The following is a 7,334-nucleotide window of genomic DNA, read 5'->3' as shown; positions in this document are numbered from 1 at the left end:
TTTTTCATTCTTGGAATTTTTTGCTTGCAATTATCTTATTGTGTGCTATACGTTGTAACCACTCATGATTTGTCGTATTGTGTGCTAAAATAGTGCTATGAGCCTATGACTAATTCTGATATTGAGATGTGATTTGATTGCAATTAATTTTTTCATGAAGCAACAAAAATCTCTCTTAGATTAAGAACAAAAATCAATCAATAATCCCTTTGCTGTGGGACAATTTTGTGGATTGATGAGTTGAACATGTGAGACGGTTGCGTAGCTTACTTGGTAAAGGAATCTTTTAGTTTAGCGGTCTTGGATTGATTCAAGGTGGTTTAACTTGTATACCCCTATTCTCAGAGTTCACGTTCTGATATAGCAAATTGACTTTTCAAATGAGTTCCATAGTTTTGGCCAGGACAGGTGGAAACCAGGAGGTGAAGTGTCTGCTAAAGCAATCGGAAAATTCTTACTTGGGATGCTAAGGTAGATGCGGAAGTGAGGTGGGAAAGCAAGCGGGCAACAAGTGGATCGGGTTAACGGTTTATTTGCTCGGTAGGCTTTCCTGTTCAAGCAGGGACAATTCTGTCTTGTGTGCAGACTGTCGGCAGTCCGTCTCTCACTTTCATGCAGGCACAATTCTGTCTTGCGTGCAGACTGTTGGCAGTCCGTCTCTCACTTTTGTGCGTTCGCAGTCGGATGGTAGACCCTGAGAACTTGTGATTCCCTTGTGATCTTGTCTTCAAATTGCCTAAATTTCATGGTTGTGTTTGGGTCAAAAATTTAAGAGGAGATTCGTGGAGGGAAAATTGAATAAAATAGAAGTCAATTTTTTTTGTTGTCACTTCTTTTTTTCTTCTGGGTTTGGTTTGAGAACTCCCTATAATAGTTTAAAAAAAGTAGTTAAAAAAATTTAAAATTTATATAAAAAAGTCAAATATTTTTTTGCTTCTTTATTTTTTACACTTATTTTTTTTTTGTAAAAAGTTGAAAAATCGTTTTAAATATACAATTTTTTTTGAATTTCTTATTTTAATCAAAAAAATTATTAAAATAACTTATTTTCAAACCAACACTTAATAAATGTTTACCAAAATTTTTTATCCAAACACATCTAATAGGGATTGTGTCTAAGGGGGTTCCAAAAGAAGCACATCATGTCCATGTGAAGATTTCAAGCCATTGCCCATTCCCTGTGAAGAATTATCACATGTGTTGCTCCCTTCTCATTTCAAATGTGAGATTAAAATATGGCTTCCCCACTCCTCCGTTTGAGAAGTGGGTTAATTTTTTGACTTTTTAACTTTTTTTATTATTTTAGTCTGGGGTTAAAAGGCCTGATTTGATAAGGACTTTTGACTTTTTTGATTTTTTTAACTTTTTTTGTGAGAGAAATAATGTAATGATTATAAGTTAGATGTGATATTTTGTCTTATTGGGCTAAAAAATTTATTTTGTTTTTTGTGACTATTTTAGCCAAAATAGCCTTCAAACCAACTTTGCAAACGGAAGCACCCGTTAATTTCTTGTATTATTATTATTGTTGTTGTTGTTATTGTTGATTTTTGTAATTGAATGTATTTTAATTTTTACCTGAACTTGCATAATAAAATCATACATACGTATAAGATTCATCATATTTAAAAAATAATAATAATCATTGCATCACATAATGAGTTCTAATCCATAAAGAGTTTGGTTGGTTATCTCAATTTAAGAGAGTGTTTAAATTTGATAAACTTATTTTGGGATTGATTTTAGTAATTCAAACAATTCATTTTGTAAGATTTATTAAGTAAAATATTCATATAGCTTTATATAAAAAGTGAAAGGGTAAATTTAACAGCCACTGAAATTGAATTTATTTATGAATCCTGTTAATGGTATTTAACATGTTTAAAATAATTTTACATTCTCTATAATTGATAAATTTACAGACATTGAAAACTACTATGTAAAATATAAGGTACAACTATATTATATGCTTTTATTATACTGTATCTAAAAAATTATAGCAAATATAATTACAATGTGTGATAAATACGATCAATAAAAATAATAAGTAAATTTCATTTTTTGATCATATTATGTGATAAATACAATTAGTTACAGAGATAAGTTAAATAATATTATGTGATAAGTGGAATTAATTTTAGTGATAAATAATCATGAAAACCATCTTCTTCTTCTTTTTTTTCTTTTTTTTATAGAAAACTATCCCATTTTGATTCCATTTGTGTGGGTGATTTTCTGACCACACTGCCCGCTTAGTAACCTGCTGGAGAGCACCGACAGAATAGATGGTACCTGGCTGACCTGCAACAGAAAGAGAAGATTCCAGCGGTGGTTCGTTCACCCGGGGGCACTCTAACGATCAAGTCAGTATATCTCTCAAAGATAAATCAAGTGTTAAACTCACAAGCTTGAGTATCAAAAGCATACCTTAGACCCATGGGGGTGCCTCTCTTTTATAGCCAATATAAACCTAGTCCTAATAGAAGCCTAACTTGTATGGACTCAGTATTACTACTAATCTTGGACTCCCAGTAAGATTAAGATAAACTCTCTAAGAGTCTTATCTTTACCCAAACTGAAGTCTTCTCCCAATCTAGGACTCTTGTCCATATCTAGGTTGAGTTCCCTCTTTATTCTAGGACTCTTGTCCTTTATCCGCTTATCTCGGATTCCGATATCTTCGGAGATAACCTCGGCCTTGCCGAGATCACCTCGGCGTCACGACCAGGACACGTGGCACCTCGGCTGACACGTCGGCATCACCTTGCCACGTGTTGGTACTCATAAAATATATCCTCACAACTGCCCCTTAGGTTTTATTACCTCGGCATTCTGAGGTGATGGAACCTACACTGTTCGTTCATCTATGCCCCTCTGTCCGAGATCAAACTCGCCGACCTCAAAGTTCCCTGGACTTTACTATCCACTTCTGTCAAATATCAAGATTCATGCCTTCCAAGCTGCTTGAAATCGCACCTCCTCGCGAGGTTCTGGTTCCATTAATTCGTAAACTCTAAGAGTTTTGCAACTGCTCCATTCACACTCTCTGGCGAGTTCCCGACTTTTAGTCATCTATTTGACTCCGGTGATTTTCATATCGGCGTTCATTTCACTTTGTAGGTTCATAAACTCTTTACTTGCTTTTGAGTTCAATCTTTCACAACTCTTTTGAATCTGTTTACTTGCCATCTGTTGCCTTCTATTTTTCGTCTCTCATCAAGTTTGGAATTGTTTGAATGCCTGGCAATGTTCTTGTCATATCCGCTTTCTGTTGCTAACATCGTGTCTGGGTCATTACTTTCTTGTTATTTACATACTTACTTAGTGCCTGTGCACTTAGCTTTATTCTTGAACTTTGTCGTCTTCTTGACTCTGATTTTTCTCTTTTTTCATTCAATCCTCTGGCTTTTTCTCTTTCTAGCTCTTTTGCTTAAATCCGTCATTGTTCCAAGCTTTCAAGCTTCTGCAACTGTCTTCGTTCCTCTCCTCCGGTGAAGCTTACGTCATTGTGTCATTGTCGTCAGACTTCAGCAATTCTCATTCCGGCTTCCCTTTTTATGGTAAGCCACTGTTTCTCCTGGTTTTATTTCTCGTTGCTTTCCAATGAGCTCTACTTGATTGTTAATCACCATTGTTGTTTTACCGTTGTTTCCAAATCATCTTCTTGAATACACACTGTTCACACATCTGTTGATTTCTGCCACTGTTCTTGGCTTGAAACACCTGTGCAATCTTTTTGTCTTAATTTCCTGATAGCTTCATCACCATTCTTGATTACGAATTACATTCTTGTTTATGTTTTCTGTGTCTTTTTTTAGATTCTTGCTTTCAATCCTTGCCTTCAAACTCCGAGGTGCCAATTGCCGAGAAGAGCCTTGATCAAACTCTTCGGGAGATCGATGTTGAGCTCGAGACCGAGAAAGCTGCTGAGAAGTCTTCCCAACTGTCTTCTATATCCTGCCATTGATGCCGAGTAGTTTTGTGTCCTTCTTGAAATTGTTGCCGAGATAATGGTAGAGAAGCTCTCCCAGCTAACTGCCAATGCTGAACCACCGTTAACCGTTGTAGTAGATTAGTCCGACGTTCTTATCCTAGCCCCTAGTTCTTAGAGTCTTCATCTTTGCACTTTTGTTTTCTTTGCATATGCAACCTTTTTTGCTTCTGAAAAATGTCTGTTGTTGGCCGATGTTAACATTCCTTGCTCCTTGATTATCATTCATTTTTTCACTGTATTTGATAGTCATGTCGGGTAATTGACTTCCCGGATGGCCCTGGGCTCTAGAAGTCTGTCTACATCTTCCTCTACTGCTTCGACGCGTCGGTCCTCTTGCTCGTTGGATTACAGGTTTGACCGACCTGTCGACGTTCAGTTGGTGGCAGGTGACCTCGGGGTCAATGCCAGGTATTTCGTAAGGTGTCCAAGCAAATACCTCAATGTTTGCTCTAAAAAAAAGGCTTCCAATTCTCTTTCTTCTTCTTCGGCTAAACCTGAGCCGAGAAGAAAGAAGCGTTCTTCATCCTCCTCCTGGATGAGGATTTTCAGTGCCTCTTCTCTCATCTCGGTTGGCTCCTTGCCGACATCATCTAGGACCTCTATGTCCTCGTTTTCAATTTCTGCCTTCTCTGATTCTCGAATGCTGCAGGTGAATTTCATTGCTGCCATGGAGCAATTCTTCGCCTGCAGTTGATCCCCTCTGACTTCTTTAATCCCATGTTCTGTTGAGAACCGCAGTAGTTGATGTAACATCGAGGGAACTATCCGCATTGCATGCAACCATGGCCTTCCCAAGATGATATTGTATGGCGAGGGCGTGTCAATCACCATGAATTATGTCTTGATCTTTTTCTAACTGCTCTTACATGATTCTATACTTATAATATTTTGCATGTCTTATGTACTTTTCCTTCTTTGTGCAATCTTCTCGGGGTGACACACCTCAGTTATGCCACCTGACGTTTTTCTTCGGCAAGTACTTGTCCTGTAAATTGCTTACAAATTTCAATAAGGATAAACATATACTAGTTTAATCTCAATTTCTTAAACTTTTCTTAAGTTATAACAAGTGCGAAACAATGATCTACTTGTAAATTGTTACAAATTTTCACAAGTGTTAAACAATATATATCGGCTTAACTTCAACTTGTAAATTGCTACAAATTTCAACAAGTGAAGGTAAACAGTGATCTCGGCTTAACTTCAACTTGTAAATTGTTACAAATTTCAACAAGTGAAGATAAACAATTATCTCTGCTTAACTTCAGCTTGTAAATTACTACAAATTTCAACAAGTGAAGATAAACAATTATCTCGGCTTAACTTCAACTTGTAAATTGCTACAAATTTCAACAAGCGTTAAGCATTACTTCGGTTTAATTTCAACTTGTAAATTGCTACAAATGTTAACAAGTGAAGATAAACAATTATCTCGGCTTAATTTCAACTTGTAAATTGCTACAAATTTCAACAAGTGAAGATAAACAATTATCTCGGCTTAACTTCAACTTGTAAATTGCTACAAATTTCAACAAGTGAAGATAAACAATTATCTCGGCTTAACTTCAACTTGTAAATTGCTACAAATTTCAACAAGCGTTAAACATTACTTCGTTTAACTTCAACTTGTAAATTGCTACAAATTTCAACAAGTGAAGATAAACAATTATCTCGGCTTAACTTCAACTTGTAAATTGCTACAAATTTCAACAAGCGTTAAGCATTACTTCGGTTTAACTTCAACTTGTAAATTGCTACAAATTTTAACAAGTGAAGATAAACAATTATCTCAGCTTAACTTCAACTTGTAAATTGCTACAAATTTCAATAAGCGTTAAGCATTACTTCGGTTTAACTTCAACTTGTAAATTGTTAAAAATTTCAACAAGCGTTAAACATTACTTCGGTTTAACTTCAACTTGTAAATTGCTACAAATTTCAACAAGTGAAGACAAAAAATTATCTCGGCTTAACTTCAACTTGAAAATTGCTACAAATTTCAACAAGCGTTAAACATTACTTCAATTTAACTTCAACTTGTAAATTGCTACAAATTTCAACAAGTGAAGGTAAACAATTATCTCGGCTTAACTTCAACTTGTAAATTGCTACAAATTTCAACAAGCGTTAAGCATTACTTCGGTTTAACTTCAACTTGTAAATTGCTACAAATTTCAACAAGCGTTAAACGCATTATTTTTCTCTCTGCCCCCCCAGTGTGAACTTAAAATCCACTTGGGTTCTCATCATACATGTAGCTTCGACCTTGTCGCCGAGGTTTAATTCAAGCCGAGGTTGTCGGCCTTGGTTTCTCTATTGATCTTACTTGGCTCCAACCTGAGTTTGATTTTCAGCCTCGCATCGACGAGCCGTTTCTCTTTTCTTGTTCTGACGCCTTTGTTCCCGACATGTCCTCCTCGGCCCTAGCATACTTCTCAATTCTGGCAAACTTTAGTCTGATCTTGTGTGTTTCCTTTTTATCTTCTGGGATCTGAGATCTGCTCATTGTGCTCTTCTCTTCTCGGACTCAGGTGTCGAGATCTTATCTTCTGGAATCTTGGATCTGTTCACTCAGGTTGAGCTATTCTTTTCTCGGACCTACTCATCTAGGCCAAGATTATGTCTTCTGGGATCTGGGATCCGGGATTTGCTCACTCAAGTTGAGCTCTTCTATACTTAAATGTTATCTCCTTGGGAGCGCTCATGCCCCCTGTCTTTACATCCCTTCTGGAAGGGTCTTCGTTCCTCCGCATATATCTATCATTCCATACCTGGAGGTCATCTTCGTTGTATTATCCGCTTCGATCTGTTGTCTTTGGTGCGTCACCTTCCTGGCTGGCGTCTTTCACTCTGTGACTCTGGTCACGAGTTTCTGTGTTGCGGTCGTCCCCTTCAACGTTGAGATCGATAGGTCTCCAACTCCCAGCAGGAGCGTTGTCTCTAATTTGATTATTCTGTCCGTTATTGGCCATCTATTCTTCTTTCTTTCCCACAGATGGGGCAAAATTGTGTAGGTGATTTTCTGACCACACTGCCCGCTTAGTAACCAGCTGGAGAGCATTGGCAGAATAGATGGCACCTAGCTGACCTACAACAGAAAGAGAAGATTCCGGCAGTGGTTCGTCCACCCGGGGGCACTCTGACGATCAAGTCAGTATATCTCTTAAAGATAAATCAAGTGCTAAACTCACAAGCTTGAGTATCAAAAGCATACCTTAGACCCATGGGGGTGCCTATCTTTTATAGCCAACATAAACCTAGTCCCAATAAAAGCCTAACTTCTATGGACTCAGGATTACTGCTAATCTTGGACTCCCAGTAAGATTAAGATAAACTTCTT

The sequence above is a fragment of the Camellia sinensis genome, chromosome 1 (assembly GCF_055761805.1).
Source record: "Camellia sinensis isolate YWXY chromosome 1, ASM5576180v1, whole genome shotgun sequence".
Taxonomy (NCBI): Eukaryota; Viridiplantae; Streptophyta; class Magnoliopsida; order Ericales; family Theaceae; genus Camellia; species Camellia sinensis.
Note: the sequence above shows the minus strand (reverse complement) of the source record.